Consider the following 22,768-nt stretch of genomic DNA (forward strand, 5'->3'; position numbering starts at 1 on the left):
AGTGGCGCGATCTCGGCTCACTGCAAGCTCCGCCTCCCGGGTTTACGCCATTCTCCTGCCTCAGCCTCCCGAGTAGCTGGGACTACAGGCGCCCGCCATCTCGCCCGGCTAGTTTTTTGTATTTTTTTTAGTAGAGACGGGGTTTCACCGTGTAGACCAGGATGGTCTCGATCTCCTGACCTCGTGATCCACCCGTCTCGGCCTCCCAAAGTGCTGGGATTACAGGCTTGAGCCACCGCGCCCGGCCTCATTGTAGCTTTTAAAAATTCTTCCCAAATATATATTTTGAAATCTAGTTACTGTAATGGTGATGGTATTAGGAGGTGGGGGCCTTTGGAATGTAATTAAGTTATGAGGACAGAGTCCTCATGATTCTGATTGGCCTCCTTTTAAAAGAGGCCCCAGAAAGCTAGCACGTCCCTCCTACCATGTTGAGGACACAGCAAGAAGTTGCCATTCCATGAAACAGGAAGTAGGACCATATCAGACACTGCATCTGCTGATGTCTTGATCTTAATGTTCAAATTCCTCTCAAATTCATATTTTGAAATCTAATCACCAATGTGATGGTATTAGAAGGTGGGCCTTCAGAAGGTGATTAGGTTATGAGGGCAGACTTATCATGATTCTTAGACTGCATATATCCAGAACTTGGAGCAACACATTTCTGCTTATAAGCTACTTACTTCATGGTATTTTGTTACTTCATATTTAGCCTGAATGGACTAAAACATACATTTTATCTTGCATTTAATTTTGTGTTTTCCTGAAATTATAAAAAGTTTATAATGACTGTCTAGATCAATTTGTACATACATATAAAATGTATTTAATTATTAACTTATTCATAAGACATTTATTACATTTTATTTTTTATTTTGTTTTATTTATTTATTTGCTTTTTTGAGACCGAGTCTTGCTCTGTCATCCAGGCTGGAGTGCGGTGGCATGATCTCGGCTCACTGCAACCTCTGCCTCCCAGGTTCGAGTGATTCTCCTGCCTCAGCCTCCCAAGTAGCTGGGATTACAGGCGCCCACCACCATGCCTTGCTAATTTTTGTATTTTTAGTAGAGACAGGGTTTCACGATGTTGGACAGGCTGATCTTGAACTCCTGATCTGAGGTGATCTGCCTGCCTCGGCCTCCCAAAGTGTTGGGATTACAGGCTTGCGTCTTTTATAAGTAGTGCTTGTATGTGTGCTCAAGTTAAGATGTTGTCTAATGCTTCATAAAACTGTATTTATGAGCAATATGGAATTTATATTTTCAGATCTTTTTTTTAATGCAGATGTAGATCAGGAATATATTATATACAAATTTAAAAAGCTATTATAGCAACAACAAAAGCAAAAAAGCACTCCTGAATTATGTGAACTGGAAAAATGTCTTCAAAAAGTTAATAAGTGAGTTTTTTTTTTTTTTTTTTTTTTTTTTTTTTTTTTTTTTGTAATCCTGACCTTCTACCTGGTAACTTCTCAGATTGAAAGGGATAAAGCAGCACTACCTGCACATCAACAACTGTAAAGGATTTAGGCAAAATGTAGCTTTTAAAATGTATTTTCAAATAAATTACTTCCCCTCTAATACTAATACAGAGGAGAATAAAACTTGAGTACCAATAGGGAGGAATGACTTATGAAATCATGACATTTGGGGAGTTAGGAAAGGGAGTGAACCTCCATTTAACCTCCTTTCTGGCTCTCACGTGTTTTAAAAAAAAAATTGTCAAGGCAGTTTCATTTAACCAGCTGATTTTAAATTGCTCCTTGGGGCAGATTTTGTAAAACTTCTTTGATATTTTATGGTTCTACAGTTTTATGAGCACCATAAATGCCAGAAACCTTAGAAATGGCATAGCATTTCAACGGGAACATCTTTTCTTAGAATCAGGGTGAAGCAAAGTTACTCACTTCTGAAATCTATTAACAGGCTCACTCGTTTAAATTTCACCGGGCTATCTAACATGGTCATTGGTTTAGTGTAACTTTACCCTGAGTACTTTTATTATAGATCTTCATTACTTAAATGTTCCTTTTTTTTCTTGAGCAAATAATCTATGACCTACATAGAATAGAGCACTTTCAGGTGTCTGTCTACTAAATTAAAACCTTAGCAATACATCTATGAGCACAGTGAAGTTACTCTTCAGAAGGCACTAATCACACAAGTATTGAGGATTGATACCCCAGGGAGACAGCATTTAACTTTTTTTGTACCAGGATACAAAGCAATTTAAGAAATTAAACATTTTTAATACTGTGGTATAAGAAAGGCTAGTAGTTAAATGTGAACATCAGATAGCACAAGCAGAATAGAATGGACCCAAGTGGCTGTCTCCAATGTGTTCTGGTATATTTAATATGTTTCACAACTAAAATTCCTTAGAACAAGATATTAAAAAGGCAAACATGTTATTCTTATTCTTGAAAAAAAAAAACCATGATGCTGCTGTTTTCCATGTTTTAAAAAAACTTCCTTTAAATCGAATTCCTCTTTCTACATCTTATATTTTTAAAGGAATTATAGCAAGGCAAGTGATCATAATAGATATTATGTTCTTTATTATAAGTGAAATCAATCAAGCTGGGCTCTAAAAGACTTTTCAGTATTTCTGGTTTTGATGATAGGACAAAAATTGATTATCCTAAACCTAAATATTGCTACATAGGACAAGAAAACAGTCTCCAGATATCCCTGCAATGCTTTTGCCAAATTTAACTTTTAAAACATGATATAGATTTCACAAATACATTATTGAAGTTTGCATAAATGGAAAGCTCTCACAAAAGACTGGAGAATCAGTTTAACGTCAAGAATAAAGCTATTGATATCTGTATGCAAGATTCCAAATAAATAATATACAAGATAAAACAGCACTAGTGGAGACAGTAACACATATTTCAGATTAGCTTTCATGATCTGGATGTTTAAAGAATAAAAATAATGAACTGGAACCACATTCTATAAATTCTAAAAAAGTTCTTTCCACCATTAGTCAATATAAGTACAATAGAGCAATGGGAAGGGGTGCTCTTAAGTTGATAACACAAAATTATTTGTCCTTAAATACACTGAAGCAATGTGTAGCTTTCCACATGGCATTAGTGAAGCAGAGAAATAAGGAGTAACACACAAGATAGTGGATATTATCTAGCCTTTTTCTACTTGTCCAGAAACATATGACTGAAGTGACATTCTTAGTAAATTGATAAATATTAGCTAAACATTTTCAAAAGCACAAGACAATAAAAGTGTTTATGGGTAAGTAAAAACAATATTAGCAACCACAATCGCAAACAAAGACAATAACAATGCCTATATCTATTGAGAGGCAGGCATTAACTATTAACCGTCTCATTTAATCATCTCAGTAACTGTAGAGCAATATTACTGTTATCACATAATGGGTTCATCTTGTCTGCTACCCAGAATAAAGCCAATGCACTAAGAACAGCAGATTTGTGCAGCACAGAAAGAGTCTAATTAACACAGGCTAGCCAAGCATCAGACTGAGTTTATTAGGTAAATCAGCCTCCCTGAGAACTCAGAGGCCAGGGTTTTTATGGATAATTTGGTGGTCAAGGGGGCTAGGAAATGGGTGCTGCTGATTGGTTGAGCATGAAGTCATAGGGGTGTGAAAAATGGTGCTCATATCCCGAATTAGCCTCTGGATGGGGACGACAGGGTCAGCTGAGTCATGAGTCACAGGTCTGGGGAGTGTAGTCAGTCAGTCTCCAGAATGCAGAAGTCTAAAAATATCTCCAAAGACCAATCTCATATTCTACAATAGTGAAGTATCTATAGGATTAATTGGAGAAGTCACAAATTTCGTGACCCCCCGGCCATAAGACTCCCCAGCTGTAAGGGATTATAGAAAAGCAAGCTAGGGAACAATGGCTAATAATCCTTCAAATATGCCTACATTTTAGCAGAATTCAGGCCCCTCCCATAATCCTAATCTTGTGACTTTTCATTAGTTTTACAAAGGCAGCTTCAGTCTCTGAACAAGGAGTGGTCAGTTTTAGAGAGGAACTGTTGTCACCTTTGCTTTAAAGTTACATGATAAAATCAATTCCTCCTATGGTTAGCTTGGTTTAGGCCAAGAATTCAATGAGGACAGCCAGCCTGTGAGGCTAGAAGCAAGATGGAGTCAGCCATGCTAGCCCTTTTTGTGGTCACACTCTTTGCAAAGGTGGTTTCATTATTAACCGCATTTTACAGATAAAATCAATAGGTTGAATAACATGCTTACACTGATAAAGCTGGTAAGTGACTGTAGTCAAGATTAAAACATGAGCCAGTTTTATTATAACTTCTTTTTAGTATAAGCACACCAAACTGATTTTTTAAATGGTGGCATTGCATCAAGCACACAATGTATTTTCCTAATTAATTTGATAAGTACACAAGCCTGTGAGATAAGCAGTAATCATTCTTCCTATTTCAGAAATGATACAAGAGAGATTTAACAAGTTTTAACTGATAGACACTGCCACAAAACTGGTGATACCTGAGACAGGGTTTATATTCAGGCTTTCTGATTCCAAATAGAACATTTTTTCAAATATTCCACCATAAAGAAGGCTTCAGAAAAATGGTTCTCAACTTTCCTTTAATACACCTATTGTAATGCAAAGGCCTAGGGCCCACCGTGATAGAAACAAAAGATACAATTGGTTTTATAAAATAGAACGAACTTACTTGCTGACAATTTGATAATATATTTACTACTTATTACAGGATTTTACGATACAAAACTCACAATTGTGTTGGCAATGCTTCTTATTGTTATGACTTTAAGGTGCTGTATGTTCTAATATATAGTTCCATACTTGCTTAACTATGTAATAATACCATTAAGTATTTATTATACTAATGTAAAATGTTCTCAGTAGTTGAATGCTTATTATATCTTAGTTATAAGATAAAATAAGTACAAAAATAAGTACAATTATTTATCATATATAAGTGTTATTATAGTTATAAGATATAAAACTTATTATATCTTATAAATAATTGTATTTATTTTTGTTTCATCTCAAAAATAATTTGTCATGTTTAGTATTGATATCCCCATTTCACAAAAGGAAAGCGTTGACAAAAGAAATTAAGTTAATATCACAGAACAAGTAAATGGCAAAAACAATTTAAAATTATGCTTTTAACCATCATGCTATATTGTCAAGGATCATAAATATGTGTGTGTGCATGCACATGTGTATGTATGTATATGAATATGTATATGTATATAGAAATTATGCTCCACTAGAAAAAACTTGGAAAGGGTAACAACTAAAATAAAGAATGTAAACTTCAAAGGAAAAGTGGGTAGCTATTCAAGAGTAGCAATATTAGCCTTGCTAAATAGAGATAAGCAGAAGATACAATAGAAGATTGTGTAGCATGAAACTCCATTTATTAAATCTACTGATTTACAGCTCAGTCTATGCTTATTTGCAGAATATCACTGTTACTATCAGGCTCCAAATCCAGCTTATTTGAATCTTCATTCAGTCTCAGGAACCAATCTCTCTTTCCTCCTAGGATCATATTTTCTAGCCACCTGCTAAACATAGCGTCAATTTGCTTGATGTGATCATATTTTGTAGCACAATATATTTAGTCACTACTTTCAGAAAAATATCATATTATCTTATAAACATTTTAGCCTAGAAAAATATTTTACACAGTACAGCGTTCCTCCCATGATACAAAGTCAATTAATGGTAAAATATGATTACATTTATAGAAATTTGCTTTGCAACTCACTTTGCAGTAGTTACTATTTAAAAGAAATACATGAGATGCTGAAATTTTCTAATTATACATAATATGTAATATAAATATACATTTTATATAATGTAAATGCTCATATATGTAAGAAACAAGAAATATGGAGAATACTTATGACAAAATTTGACTAAAAGTCATAAAAATAAATTTAAGATAAATTTATTTAAAATCTTTCCTTTAACAAATTATAGGTTTGATACAATTTTTCTTACATTTTCTGGCAAAGTACTAGGAAAGTGCTGATAGAGTGGAAGAAATTTTAAAATTTTCATGTTATTTTGATAAAATAGAGTCAAGAATATCCAGATACATTTTAAACAAGAAGAGTTGTGCCCTATTAGTCATCAAAATGTATAAAGTGAGGAAACGGCAGGACCTAGACTGAACTCCTGGTGTTTCAGTAACATTAACAATGTTCCTTCAGCAGGTATGCTAACTTTTGCTTTTGACTCAATAGGCAATGAGTGATTCACAAGTTTATGCTTTATTGTGAGAAATTTACACACACATAATCAAACATTCACAATACAATTATTAAAGGCAATAGGGTGTAATGAACCACAGCAGAGGCTCAGGAGACCAATCCACTTAGAGAGGAACTCAAGCAAGTATGGAAGTCTCTCCCAGGTGCTGATCAGTGATAAACGAAGCTGCTCCTCTATGGGCAGTCCTTCAGAGATACAGCTCCCAAAGTCAGGAGAAAGCTTTCAGATTTCTCACAGGTCAAGATTCCAAAATCTCCTAGGAAATTGCCTGTCCCTGGTTCTTTTATGATTCTCCACAGGTGTGCTCACTGTCTCACTGTTGTTACCTCAGCCACTGGGTCTCAAGTGGCACTGAGCCACAGCAGGTGTTATCTCATCACCTTAGTCTGTTATACATATGCTTATCATGGGGAGTAGGCACACCACATGACCACAGCAGAAGCAAGAGAGAGATGGCGGAGATGCCGCACACTTTTCAATGACCAGATCTTGCAAGAAGTCACTATCTTGAGGACAGCACCAAGGAAGTAATGTTAAACCATTCATGAGAAATCCACCCTCAGGATCAAATCACCTTCCACCAGGCCCCACTTCCAACAGTGGGGATACAATTGACCATAAGATTTGGGTGGAGACACAAATCTAAACCATATCAGCCACAAAAAAAAGTCCTGTAAGCTTTCCAAGAGTAGCTTTTCTTAAGAGAAAAAAGGGAAGGAGGGAAATATGATATATCCTGATATATAAGTACATACAGTTACATGTTTGTTTAATCTAGACATAAAGATTTTGATCTGGACTCTTCAACCAGGATATTAAAAGTTCAGGCTCACTGTCCTAGATACTGGTGTATCTAGAAAATAATGTACATATAGTAATTGTACATCACTGACAGTGCAATGACAGCACAATGTCTTTTTATCTGTAAAATGTCAGTCTGTATAAAAACAACATTCATTGCCAATACTTTAGCATTTATCTTCCTTAATGTAAAATCAATATTTCAAAGTAAACTAATTGCACTAGGCATTAACTAACAAAAACATCTTGTCTTTTCAAGTGACTTAGAAATAAAAGGATGTTCAAGAACAAGTCAGCTATGAGTAAATGCTAATTGGACTGATAGTAATTTATTAAATTTTTACATGAAATAAGTGATTGAATTGACACAATTATAATATTCTGCTGCAACATTTGCAATAGCATCCTTATGTTCAGCTATTGTAACTGGTGAATGGAGAATAGTAGAGGCTTATCTAGCTTCTAATGTTTGGGGAAATAAGGATCCACCTGCTTCCTTAAGACAAGAGGACAGCATAGCCACTATAGTTGATGGAACTGTTACTGGAACTAGTGGAACACCAGGGATTCTATCTATGTCCTGCTGCTCACTACACAGAATGTCAATCACTGAGTTAGTGAGTATTGCCAGGGTATAAAGGCTTTAATGTGGTGCTGCAGTCATGCGAATGAGAGGTAAAATCTCAAATCTGTCTCCTTGACCAACTAAATCAGTGGGTTTTATATAGTAGGGAAGGTGGCAAAACAGGAATTATGAAGAGGTAAGGAAACAATCATGATGGATAAGAGGTTGGGTTTCTCATTGTCTGGACATGGTGATCTGGTCAATTTTAGTACCTTGCCTGAGGGTTGATTCCCTAAGGAAGTCACTGAAATGAGACAAATTTGAGTTTCAAGTTTCAAGACAGAGGGCCAATTTCTATATTCATTCAAAAATCTGTAAATATTATTTGTATGGGACTATTGGAGTGGTTTCAGAAGTCTCTTGATTCAAGTGGAATAAGCTCAAATTTAAAAAAAAAAAGACTTTTATTGTCTTGTTTCTGTTTTTTTTTCTTTATTTCTTAAAGAAAAAAGGGATACATGTGCAGAATGTGCATGTTTGTTACATAGGTATACGTGTGCCATTGTGGTTTGCTGTACCTATTGACTCATTCTCTAGGTTATCTCCCTTCAGCCCCCACCCCACAACAGGCCCTGGTATGTGTTGTTCCCGTCTCTGTGTTCATGTGTTCTCAATGTTCAACTCCCACTTATGAGTGAGAACATGCAGTGTTTGGTTTTCTGTTCCTGTGTTAGTTTCCTGAGGATGATGGCTTCCAGCTTCATCCATGTCTCAGCAAAGGATACCATCTCATTCCTTTTTATGGCTGCATAGTATTTCATGGTGTATATGTGCCACATTTAAAAAATCTAATCTATCATTGATGGGCATTCAGGTTGCTTCCATGTCTTTGCTATTGTAAACAGTGCTGCAATAGACATATATGTGCCTGTGTGTTTATAGTAGAATAAGTTTCATTCCTTTGAGTATATATCCAGTAATGGGATTGCTGGGTCAAATGGTATTTCTGGTTCTAGATCCTTGAGGAATCACTATACTGTCTTCCAAAATGGTTGAAGTAATTTGCGTTCCCACCAACAGTGTAAAAGTGTTCCTATTTCCCCACAGCTTCTCCAGCATCTATTGTTTCCTGACTTTTTAATAATCGCCATTCTGACTGGCATGAGCTGATATCTAATTGTGGTTTTGCATTTCTCTGATGATCAGTGATGTTGAGCTTTTTTTTTTTTTGTATGTTTGCTGGCTGCATAAATGTCTTATTTAGAGAAGTGTCTGTTCATATCCTTTGCAAACTTTTTGATGGGGTTGTTTGTTTTATTCTGATAAATACGTTTAAGTTCCTTGTAAATTGTGGATATTAGACCATTGTCAGACGAGTAGATTGCAAAAATTTTCTCCCATTCTGTAGGTGGCCCGTTCATTCCGATGCTAGTTTCTTTTGCTGTGCAGAAGCTCTTTAGTTTAATTAGATCACATTTGTCAATTCTGGCTTTTGTTGCAATTGCTTTTGGCATTATTGGCATGAAGTCTTTGCCCATGCCTACATCCTGAATGGTACTAGATTTTCTTCTAGAGTTTTTATGGTTTGAGGTTTCACATTTAAATATTTAATCCACTTTGTGTTAATTTTTGTATAAGGTATAAGGAAGAGGTCCAGTTTGTTTTCTGCATATGGCTAGCCAGTTTTCCCAGCACCATGTACTGAATAGGAGATCCTATCCCCATTGCTTGTTTTTGTCAAGTTTGTCGGATATCAGATTGTTGTAGATATTTGGTGTTATTTCTGGGGTCTCTGTTCTGCTCTAGTGGTTTATGTATCTAATTTGGTACCAGTACCATGCTATTTTTGATACTGTAGCCTTGTAGTATAATTAGAAGTCATGCAGCATGATGCCTCCAGCTTTGTTCTTTTTGTGTAGGATTGTGTTAGATATACGGGGTCTTCTTTGATTTCATATAAAATGTAAAATAGTTATTTGAATTCTGTGAAGAATGTCAATGATGGTTTGATGGGAATAGCATGGAATCTATAAACTACTTTGGGCAGTACAGCCATTATTTATGATATTAATTCTTCCTATGCAAGAGGATGGAATATTTTTTCATTTGTTTGTGTCCTCTCTTATTTCCTTGAGCAGTGGTTTGTAGTTCTACTTGAAGAGGTCCTTTGCCTCCCTTGTTAGCTGTCTTCCTAGGCATTTTATTCTCTTTGTAGCGATTGTGAGTGGCAGTTCATTCATTATTTGACTCTGCTTGCCCATTGTTGATGTAAAGGAATGCTTGTGATTTTTGCACATTGATTTTGTATCCTGAGATTTTGCTGAAGTTGCTTATCAGTTCAAGAAGTTTCTGGGCTGAGATGATGGGGTTTTCTTTTTTTTTTTGAGACGGAGTCTGGCTGTGTCGCCCAGGCTGGAGTGCAGTGGCGTGATCTCGGCTCACTGCAAGCTCCACCTCCCGGGTTCATGCCATTCTCCTGCCTCAGCCTCCGAGTAGCTGGGACTACAGGCGCCTGCCACCACGCCCGGCTAATTTTTTGTATTTTAGTAGAGACGGGGTTTCACCGTGTTAGCCAAGATGGTCTCGAACTCCTGACCTCTTGATCCTCCCACCTCGGCCTCCCAAAGTGCTGGGATTACAGGCTTGAGCCACCGCGCCCGGCCTCGATGATGGGGTTTTCTAAATATATAATCATGTCATCTGCAAACAGAGACACTAGACTTCCTCTCTTCCTATTTAAATACCTTTACTTCTTTGTCTTGCCTGATTGCCCTAGCCAGAACTTTTAATTCTATGTTGACTAGGAGTGGTGAGAGATGACATGCTTGTCTTGAACCAGTTTTCAAAAGGAATGCTTCCAGCTTTTGATCATTCAATATAACATTGGATGTGGGCTTGTCATAAATAGCTCTTATAATTTTGAGATATGTTCCATCAATACCAAGTTTATTGAGTCATTTTAACTTGAAAATATGTTGAATTTTATCACAGGCCTTTGCATCTATTGAGATAATCATGTGTTTTTAAAATTTGGTTCTGTTTATGGAATGGTTAAGATTATTGATTTGCATATGTTGAACCAGTCTTGCATCCCAAGTAGACTTGATCATGGTGGATAAGCTTTTTGATGTGCTGCTGGATTTGGTTTGCTAGTATTTTATTGAGGATTTTCACATTGATGTTCATCAGTAATATTAGCCTGAAGTTTTCTTTTCTTGTTGTGTCTCTTCCCAGTTTTGGTATCAGGATGATGCTGTCTTCATAAAATGAGTTAGGGAGGCGCTCCTCCTTTTCAATTGTTTGGAATAGTTTCAGAAGAAATGTTACCAGCTCATCATTGTATTTCTGGTAGATTTCAGCTGTGAATCTGTCTGGTCCTAGGCTTTTTTTTTCTTTTTTCTTTTGGTTGGTAGGCTATTAATTACAGCCTCAATTTCAGAGTTCATTGTTAGTCTATTCAGGGATTCAATTTCTTCCTGATTTACTCTTTGTAGGGTGTATGCATCCAGGAATTTACTCATTTCTTCTAGATTTTCTACTTCATTTGTGTAGAGGTGTTTATATTATTCTCCGATGATAGTTTGTATTTCTGTGGGATCAGTGGTGATATTCCCTTTATCATTTTTATAGAGTCTATTTGATTCTTGTCTCTCTTCTTCTTTATTAGTCTAGCTAGCAATCTGTTTATTTTGTTAATTTATTCAAAATCTATCTCTTGGATTCATTGATTTTTTTGGAGGGTTTTCGTATCTCTATCTCCTTCAGTTCTTCTCAGGTCTTAGCTTTCCTTGTCTTCTGCTAGTTTTTGTATTAGTTTGCTCTTGTCTCTCTGTATCTTTTAATTATGAGGTTAGGGTGTCAATTTGAGATCTTTCGAGCTTTTTGATGTGGGCATTTAGTGCTACAAATGTTCCTCTTAACACTGCTTTAGGTGTATCCCAGAGACTCTGGTACGCTGTCTCTTTGTTCTCATTTATTTCAAAGAACTTCTTGATTTCTGCCTTAATTTCATTATTTGCCCAGGAGTTATTCAAGAGCAGGTTGTTTAACCTCCATGAAATTGTGTGGTTTTGACTGAGTTTCTTAATCCTGATTTCTAATTTGATTGCACTGTGGTCTGAGAGACTGTTCGCTATGATTTCAGTTTATTTGCATTTGTGGAGAAGCGTTTTACTTTCAATTATCTGGTCAATTTTGGAATAAGTGTCATGTGGCACTGAGAATAATATACATTCTGTTGATTTGGAGTAGGGAGTTCTGTAGACATCTACTAGGTCCACTTGTTCCAGAGCTGAGTTCAAGTCCTGAATATCCTTGTTAATTTTCTGTCATTGATCTGTCTAATACTGACAGTGGGGTGTTGAAGTCTCCCACTATTATTGTGTGGGAGTCTAAGTCTCTTTGTAGGTCTCTAAACACTTGTTGGATGAATCTGGGTGCTCCCATATTGGGTGCATAAATATTTAGAATAGTCAGCTCTTCTTGTTTAATTGTTCCTTTTACCATTATTTAATGCCTTTTTTTTGTCTTTTTTTATCTTTGTTGGTTTAAAGTTGGTTTTGTCAGAGACTAGGATTACAACCCCTGCTTTCTATTATTATTCTTTTGCTTACCATTTTCTTGGAAATTTTCCTCCATCTCTTTATTTTGAGCCTGTGTTTGTGTTTGCATGTAAGATGGGTCTCCTGAATACAACACATCAATGGTTCTTGTCTCTTTATCAAATTTGCCAGTCTGTGTCTTTTAATTGGGGTATTCTGCCCATTTACACTTAAGGTTAGTATTGTTATATTTGAATTTCATACTGTCATCATGATGCTATTTGGTTATTTTGCACACTAGTTGATACAGTTTCTTTGAAGTGACATTGGTCTTCGTATTTTGGTGTGTTTTTGCAGTGGCTGGTATTGGTTTTCTCTTTCCATATTTATTGCTTCTTTCAGGAGTTCTTGAGGGCAGGCATGGTGGCAATGAAATTCCTCAGCATTTGCTTGTCTGGAAAGGATTTTATTTCTCCTTTGATTATGAAGCTTAGTGTAGCTGGATATGAAATTCTAGGTTGAAAATATTGTTTTTAAGAATGTTGAATATTGGCCCCCAATCATTTCTGGCTTGTAGAGTTTCTGCTGAGAGTTCTGCTGTTAGTCTGATGGACTTCCCTTTGTATGTGACACGGCCTTTCTCTCTGGCTGTCCTGAAGAGCTTTTCCCTCATTTCAACCTTGGAGAATCTGATCATTATGTGTCTTGGGGTTGATCTTCTCATGGAGTATCTTAATGATGTTCTCTATATTTCCTGAATTTTCATGTTGGCCTGTCTTGCTAGGTTGAGGACATTCTCCCGAGTAATATCCTGAAAGGTGTTTTCCAGCTTCTTTCCATTCTCCCTGTCTCTCTCTGGTACTCCAGTCAATAGTAGGTTCAGTCTTTTTATGAAGTCCTGTATTTCGTGGTTTGTTCATTCCTTTTCATTCTTTTTTCTCTATTTTTGTCTGCAAGTCTTATTTCAGTAAGGTCTTCAGATTCTGATATCCTTACTTCCACTCTGTCAATTCAGCTGTTGAGACTTGTGTATGCTCCACGAAGTTCTCGAGCTGTGATTTTCATCTCCATCAGGTCGTTTACATTCCACTCAAAACTGATTATTCTAGTTAGAAATTCCTCTAACCTTTTATCAAGTTTCTTAGCTTCTTGGCATTGGGTTAGAACATGCTCTTTTATCTCAGTGTAGTTTTTTATTACCCATCTTCTGAAGCCTACTTCTGTCAATTGGTCCATCTGATCCTCCATCCAGTTCTGCACCCCTAATGGAGAGACATTGCTATAATTTGGAGGAGAAGAGGCATTCTGGCCTTTTGGGTTTTCAGTATATTTTTGTTGATTCTTTCTCATCTTCATTAGTTTGTCTGGTTTCAGTCTTTGAGGTTGCCAACACTTGGATAGGGTTTTCATGGGGGCCTTTTTGTTGTTGTTGTTGTTGATGATGATGATGATGATGCTGTTATTGTTGCTTTCTGCTTGTTTTTCTTTCAGTAGTCAAGTCCCTCTTCTGTAGGGCTTCTGCAGTTTGCTGGGGGTTCACTTTAGGCCTTATTCATCTGATTCGCTCCAGTGCCTGGAGATGTCACTCAAGGAGGCTGAAGAGCAGCAAAGATGGGTGCCTACTCCTTCTTCTGGGACCTCTGAGCTTGAGGGCCACCAACCTGATGCCAGTAGGATTGCTCCTGTATAGGCTATCTGACAACCCCTGTAGGAGTGTCTCACCCAGTTGGGTGGCAAGGGGAGCAGAACTCGTTTAAGGAAACCCTTTGTCCCTCAGTGGAGAGGGTGTGTTTCACTGGGGGCAAATCTACTTGTCTGGAGTGCCAAGATTCCTCAGAACCACCAGGAAGAGAGGCTAAATCTGCCGATCCATAGAGACTGTGGTCACCCCTTCCCCAGGATCTCAGGCCCAGGGAGATCCGAATTCTGTCCCTCAGCTTCTGACTGGAGTTATTGGAGATCCTGCAGGGAAGCCCCGCCCACTGAGGAAGGATGGGGCAGGGTTAGACCTGAAGAGGCACTCTGGCTGCAGACTGCCACAGCTGTTGTGTTGGGCTGTGGGGACAAGCCTTAGGACCAAGCCGTCCAGCAGCAGAAAAGCACACCCTGAAGCTATAGAAATGTGTGCCGCCCTTTCCTCACCCAGAGATCTTAGCATGTTAAGCAGTTCAAACTCCCAGTGCTGGCTGCTGCCCCTCCTCCAAGGAGCTCAAAAGGCTTAGACAGCAGGCAACCACAGCCAGTGCTGGTTGCCCCTCTCCCTGGGGAGTTGGCTAGAGGGAAGGGGCTCTCCTCTGTATGACTCTCAGTTGGGCTGCCACACCACACTGCTCTTCCTTCTCTCTGTGGGTCATGTCGGACTCTAGTCAATTTTAATGAGAGACCCTGAACACCTTGTTTGCTGGTGAAGGATTCACATGTTTTCTACTTTTTTATTCTACACGAGCTTCTGAATGGTGCTGCTTCTAAGTCAGCCATCTTGGCACCACCCCCAAGCTTGTTCTTTTATGAAGACCTCCTCACAAACCCTCAACTTCACTACCCATCTATGTATTTGGATTCATGGACAGATGCAGGGAAATCTTCAGATCTGAAAATCTTCCAAATATAATAATCTCCACTGAAATCTGGACAGACTTCAGACTTTATGCACAATTTAAACAAATACTCAAACAACAATATGGAATTTTCTGATTTCTTTGATTAAAAAAAGAAAATATCTTTCTTCCTTGCGTGTAGGAAATCACCTATATCAGCTTCTTATTGCTGCTATAACAAATTATCACAAATTTAGTGGCTTACAAATGTGAATGTGTTGTTTTCTAGTTCTTGTGGTCAGAAGTTCAAAGCAAGTCTCAGCAGGCTAAGATGTCATCAGGGCCACATTGCTTTCTGGAGACTCTAGTGGAGAATCAATTTCCTGATCTTTTCTTGCCTCTGGAGTCTGCCTATGTACCTTGGTTCAAGCCCCTACCATCTTAGGTCTTCAAGGTCAGCAATGTTGCATCCTCTAACTCTTCTCCCATAGTCACATACCCTCTGACCAGAACCAGGAAAGGCTCTCCATTTTTAAGTGCTAATGTGATTAGATTGTGGCAACCTGGATAATCCAGGATTATCTCTCATCTTAATTTCCTTAATCTTAAATGCTTCTGCAGAGTCCCTTTTGCCATGTAAGAGAACATATGCATAGGTTCCAGGGATTAGGGTGTGGAAATTTTATTTATTTATTTAAATGGGGAAACATTGTTCTATCAAAACATATTTTTTCTTTTTTTAAAAAGACTATATTTCTTGAAAATCGTTTTTGCTGCTTATAAATCAGAAACATTCAGGGAACTTCTGCATACTTCACAGACTTTCTTTCACTCTAAAATGTGCACATGGCAAAGGAATAAAGAGTACTTCAAAACATGACCCTGAGAAACCCAGTTATCTGCCATTACTGTTGATGGAGAAGTTAAAAATTATTTTGGTACCATTCTAATCTCAAGCTAGTGTTTCTCAAGGACAGAAATTATGTATAGAACCATAGATGAATGTGACTCTGGGATGTAGTTTCAAAATGTAGTTTTGAAATGTAGTTTCAAAACCTCCAACCTGTGTTAAAAAATAAAAAGAGAGAGAAACAATAGAAAAATAGAGAGATCAATACTCATTACTGTAAGAAAGCACATCCCTAGCAATTGAAATAAATTTAAATCACGAATGTGAAATATAAGTCAAGCCTCAAACTGTAAATTTAATAAATGATATTTATTTCAGTTATGTTTGCAATATAAAATGTTTCAGGTGTTAACGTGTTAATGTGCTGCAAATTTTTAAAATATCTGTATATATAGATAGAGTGTGCATATATATATATATGTGTGTGTGTGTGTATATATATATATAGTGTGTGTGTGTGTGTGTGAGTGATTACTAATTTCTTTTAAATAACCCCTATTTGTGAAGTTTTATTTTTGAGAACTATACTTCCTTGAGGAATTGTGGGATAAACAATGTTATGAGTTTACCAAACCATTTCATTTCCTACACATAGAACTAAGCTGCAGTTTTGAATCACATTGCATCTTGGTGGGCTAATGTCTTTAATTCTCAAGATTAGAAGGTAAACAAGATGTATTATTTCTTTTCTGAATTATATTTAGTAAATGAAAGTTCATATTTGAATATTGTTTTTACCTTTCATGACAAGTTACAGACCCATTTGTTCATATAGGACAGTTTCAAAAGGGAGGAGGGCTGCTTAATCTGAATTTGACTTTAAATGAAAGAACAATAAAAATTTTTATTGTTAAACCACTACTCGTTGAGAAATTTACCTGATACCACAATGTAGTTTATTCTTTTCTGACTATTGTAGAAATATTTTCAGATTTTTAAGCAATAAATAGTACAATAATATGTTGATTGGTAACAAATGTATCTAACATTTGTCATTTCATATACTTTCTACATTTTTCTCTTTAGTTTCTATTTTTTGCATGACATTGCGCTAAGCACCAATTACCATATTAGAAACTTGACTTCTCAGAAATTACACATTTTTGTAATTACCTAATATAACATTGCCCTGGTGCTGTGGCATTATGTATTTTATGCATATGATTAGCTAAGACATTTGTCATGGGAACCTTACATAATTTCAAAAGAAATGATTTACTAATTCCTTCAGTATGAATGTTACAGTGGCAAGATCATAATCCTCATTTTATAGATAGTTCTACGGAAGCACAGAGAGATTAAAAATTTAGTCTAACGATGATTGAAGAGGATATAAGCCCCATTCCTGATCCTCACACACTTTCTATTTGTCAACTTGTATATGTTCTTTCTCTGGTATACATTTGACATCTTAGAAATGAGAGAAAATCATCTCCTGTGGGAGCAAAATGACACTGATAAACTTGGGAGAGATTTGACTACCATTTCTGCAATTTGAAAGACTTTTCCTTTCTGACACAGAAAAGGAAGTAGTTACAAGTGAAAAAAAAAAAGTTAAAAGAATATTTCTTCAAAGTGAAATAATGTTTTATTTTAAAATTAGAAGAATCATAAGAAACATAGGGTCATCAAAATTACTAACGAAAAAAGAGAATTTTTTTTTCTCTCTTTTTTAAAAAGTAAACAAATGTGAGTTGTCTCTAAAGGTATAATTAACTAAGATGGAAAAAGTAACACTGAACCAAACGAAAAGTAGGTCAGCTCATTTGAGGTTCTTGGCTGCACAAGCTCTGACAGCTGGCTGAATATTTCTATATATATAGGAGATACACGGGTTCTAGTGATTTATTGGTCTTTCTTTCCCTTATGTATGTTATATAAAAACATAGAAAAGAAAACCTATAGTTTCTCCTTCTTGCTCAGGAAAAACCTACATTGGGGACTTGAGTGTAATTATGAAATGGAGTTAGCTATACCCAACTGCACAAAACACATTGCTAATTACATTCAAACACAGAGGAACTATGATTGATGAAATAAAGTTTTGGTACTTTCTGGCCCTACAGATATTTTATGTAAATTTTACTTTATATTCATGTATCAATTAATTCTTATACTTTAAAAATTAAATATATATTTTCTCCTCACTACACACCCATAAACAAACAAGTAAATATTTACACACTTTCATTTAAAAAATTATTTTAAAATTTTGCAAGCAATGAAATTCTAGGAAAGTCAAAGTGCCCCTCTTTCAGACACTACCAAACCTTACCATACTTGATTCATGAGACTCATTTGTCCCATTTCAAGGACATACAGAACAATTCATCACACATGCCTCTTTAAGTAGCCCATTGTGCACACTGTCTGTTGGGGAAAGTGTGCTTAATGGTATCCTCCATCCTGGCAAACCCAATCCTGTACCCAAAATAAATTGGAAATCTTTTTGTCTTTGAAGCTTGGCTAATACATTTTGAGTATTTTTCACTATGTCTGCTATTTTATCCTCAAGTCCTCCTTCTTCCAAGAACCTTTCCAATCCACTTCTATTTAGAAGGGTTTCTCTTCTTTTCCTTATTTCACATCTCTCTTTGCAGAGCCAGTTTCATATGAAACTACTACTTCTACGCAATATCATTTCTACCTCAAACCTCTGAAAATGAGCTTCTATTCCTACAACCCCAAAAATGACATCAATACACTTATTTGCTAAGTCCAACAAAAAATGTGGCCCTTATATTACTTAAACTTATATGTTTATAAGTTTAAACATTATACTTATCTAATAAGTATAAGTATTATATAAGTGGTGATATATAGAGGTGAGACTATATACTGTTTCTCATTCATTACTCTTTCTCCTTACATGATTTACAATAAATTACATTTTGAGCCATCCTTCTTTACCTTTGTTCAGAGTTCTTATTCCCCAGCCAATTTATCCAGAAAAGATGCAAATCATGATTTTTTTTTCACATTTCCTAACACTTGCTGAAAGTTTTATGTGAAAACTATAGGCTGGTGACTACTAAATTTATATATTTAAATATATACACACACACACACACACACACACACACACACACACACACACACTTAGTCCTTAACCATCATTATCTTATATACATATCAAACTCAACATGTTAATACTTGAATTTACATTTTAAAAGGGCCTATAAGAGAAAAATATTTGTTAAATAAAACTAAAATTTTTTGTAGTGAAGTGGTTAAGTGTATGAACTTCCCAATCAGTCACACCAGATTTAAATTCTAGCTTTGCCATTAATGAGTATAATTCCATAATAACTGCTTCATACTGTTGCCATTTTATGAAAACTAAAGAAGAAATTTACTTATCATACCAGACAGCATATAGAAAATGCTTAAATATGTTATTGTTGTTAACATAATTTTTAAACAAATTATACCCTGTTTAATTTTCCCTCTAAATGTCTTTGAAATCTATCCCGTTTTGTCATTCTCACTAACACTGGTTTAATCTAAGCCCTTATAATTTCTTGCTAGTATTGCTGAAATAGACCTCTAATAGGTTCCTAACCTTTCCAATTCAGTTCTTCAAATACCATTAAAATAGTCTTCTGAAAAAACAAAATTGGTCATAATACTTCTGTATCTAAAATAATTTGTGATTCTGCATATATTTACTAAGTACTTTTAAAATTCTGAGTAAAGCAGTCAGTATTTTTTCCTTCTTCTCCAGGCTTACCTCTCATCATTATACCTCTTGCATTCTATGCTACGGCCATATTCAGTCACTTTTAGTATTCCTGATGAATCATTCTCACTGTCACGTTTAGACTATTTTACATAAAGCACTTCTATCCTGCCTCAAGTTTATCTTGGTTTGCATAGCACATTATTATTTTATTTCAAAATTCAGACAAGGCCACCACTCAAGCTTTCCCTGATCCTCAGACAAAATTTCTTATTCCCTTTTCTGTACTTCAGTAGTATTCTGAACATTTCTCTATTGGAGTGCATAACAATCTGGTGCATCGCAAGCAGCAAGGGATGACAGAGCATACAAGTGATACAGAATCCAAGAGTCATCAATTTTAATCGAAGGTCTTTGAGGGTAAGAATTATATTTTAGACTTTCTTATGTTCTTTGTGGGATAGAAGTCAATAATAATTTATTAATCTTTAAGCATTGCTGTTTTTAAGTCATTCTTTCTTTTTTTCATGAAAAACAAGGTCTAGCAGGTAGCAACAGTGAAACGGCCTGCAATGATATCATGCTTAGGAGGTGGACTTGTTGAGGGATGGGAGAGTCCTATTCCTCCCAAGAATACTATAGCATTGCCTTCCCATGTTTGTCTTACTATCACTGATTCTCCTAATCACAAACAGTACCACATTGAACAGGATCAACCAAAAATTGTAGAAGAGTTGCTTATCTTGGTAAACTAAAGACTTAGATCAATAAGAATGTTCACAAATTTAAATACACATCAATTTTGTCAAATTCTTCAAAAATCTATTTTGATATTCTGTCTAATTGACACAAGCCAGTTTTTAATTCTGGCTCTAGCGAGACTTAAGTAGTATTAAAGAAAATAACCAAAATATTCAAAACAGTTGCAATAAAGTTTACAAGTAGGTTTGCTCTTATTAAATTCCTCATCAGAGATCCCCTAAGCCTTATGTCTACATTCTGGGAAACAAACAAACAAACAAAAAACAGTTGAAGTATAGCAAATAAAGAAAGAATTGGGGCAGTTTTTAGTAGTAGCATCACACAGGATCTATCTGAATAAGCAAGAAATTGCCCAAAACTAATTAAAATTTCAAATGGTCTTTGTTCTTTAAAGGAATTGTCCAAAAGTCAATTGTCCTTAGTATTGTCCAAAGGTCCCAGATACTACATTCATATTGCTCAAAATATGACACTTTTCACGCCCTCACTACAGAAGACAAAATTATTTTGAAGGACATTTTAAGAAAAGATGTACCTGTATGTATTTAAACTTCCAAAAGTTTTAAGATCTAAAGTGACCATGAACATTGTATTTTCCACTACAGCTATTCAAGACATTCTTTAACTCAGTTGTCAGTAAGCTATGACCCACAGAACAAATATGGTTCATCACTTGTTTTTATAAATAAATTCTATTAGATTACATACATGCCCATTTATTTGCATTGTCTGTGGTTGCTTTTGCACTATGATGGAAAAGATGAGTGGTTGCTACAGAGATCACAGAACTCCCTAAGCCTGAAAAACATTTCAGTGGCAGTACTATCTGGCATGTGGAAGAAAAAAAAAAAAATGTGCTGAGCCCTACTGAAACTCTTCTAATAATTTACATCTGATCAAATTATGAAAAAGTCTTCCCAAACCACATCACCCAGCTACTATTGATGTACAAACATTTTTATATGGACACACAAACATACATTAAATATATATTATATATATGTATATACACACATATACAACTATGTATATAATATTTTTAAATATAGACACATCTAACACTTTTTACCATGAAATAACAAATCTTCATGTTTCTTTGTACAACACTGAGAGAAGCCACGTGAGATATTCAGTAACTGATACCCTTTTGGATAGGTGACTTGATAGGGCTGTCTTAGCTTATAAAATTAAGAAGCTAATATTTGTTTGGTCAATGCAAGAAAAGCATTAGATAATTTACCCCATTGATTTTTTAAATAGATATGGAATAAGTTAATTTAGGAGGCTAGGAAAAAGGAAAATGAGATGGGGACAATACCAAACCAAGATGGAGTAACAGATCCTGAACCTGAAGAATGACAGTACACTTTAGTCTGCAAAATCCTTAAAATAATGGATAAAATATAAGCAGTAATAGACATCAATAAGCTATATATCAGACAGAGAAGCACTATGATCCTTGAGAGGTAAACTACAAAGGTAAGGTCAACAATTTTTGCAGCTTGCTGCCTGAATAGAGTCTTGTGATTATTGCACAGGATGAACAAATCCAGGCTGAGCTTAGAAGTCTTCATGAGTGCTGGAATGGGGCTGGGTTTTTGTGGAAGGTAAAGCAGCTAAAGACATACAGCACAGGACAGAAGGGGAGAGCAACATAGGAGAGAACTCTAGAGAACTTTACAGGTTCTTCTTTGAGTATTCAGCTGAATACTGATCAGCTCATATATGTGAGGCAACTGCCCAAGTTTTGGGAAAAGAAAACCCCAAGAGGATTAGAGAGGAAACTCTTGGAGCTCACCAAAGGCACCACTAATGGCTATTCTCACTAGCCAAAGTAGAACCTTTATAATTCATTAACATTGGGTAAAATATTCAGAAGGGTTTAGCTTGGTAGTAGAGAAAAATTAGACCTAGACCAAAGGCTGCTCTGGTCCCACCTAAAAATGCTTAAAAGCAAGACTCCAAGACATTAGAATATTTTCAAATAACTCAATGATGTTCCTGAGCAAAGCACAAAAATGTTTAAATAAATACAATACCCAAACTCCAAGAAAGTGAAATTCAAAATGTCTGATGACTAAAAAATATTTCAAGGCATTATAAAACCTGAAATATCAATTCATAAGAAGAAAACAAAAGATATGGATATTAATCAGTTATTAAAAATATTTTCCATGTCAAAAATTAGAGAAAAGGTGGTACATGTTAAATACAGGTATAGAAAATATGTATAAAGTCCCAAATCAAACTTTTGATGATAGAATTTATAATGTCTGTGATGAAAAGTACTTTAGATGGAATTAATGCTGATTAGATATTACAGAAGAAAATATTAATAAAGACATTGGAACTATCTAAAATGAAACACAAGAAGAAAAAGACTTAGAAAGAAGAGTGTCAGAAGTGGAGGAGGTGCACAAATGATTTAAATAAACAGCAATAAAGAATTCTCACATTTTATAAAAAATACAAATCTATAGACCTCAAAAACACAATAAATTGCAAGCAGAAGATAAATGAGGAAAACAAAATGAAGGCACATATTAATCAAATTTCTTGAAATTGCTGGTGATTTAGAGAAAATATTACAAGAATTCCAAAGAAACAAAGACACATTATATACAGAGGAGTTATATCAAGAAACACAACTGATTTCTGATTGGAAGACAGTGAAGCTATGTATTCAAGGCACTGA

This window comes from Rhinopithecus bieti, unplaced genomic scaffold (assembly GCF_001698545.2).
Source record: "Rhinopithecus bieti isolate Rb0 unplaced genomic scaffold, ASM169854v2 scaffold_3067, whole genome shotgun sequence".
In the NCBI taxonomy this organism is placed as follows: domain Eukaryota; kingdom Metazoa; phylum Chordata; class Mammalia; order Primates; family Cercopithecidae; genus Rhinopithecus; species Rhinopithecus bieti.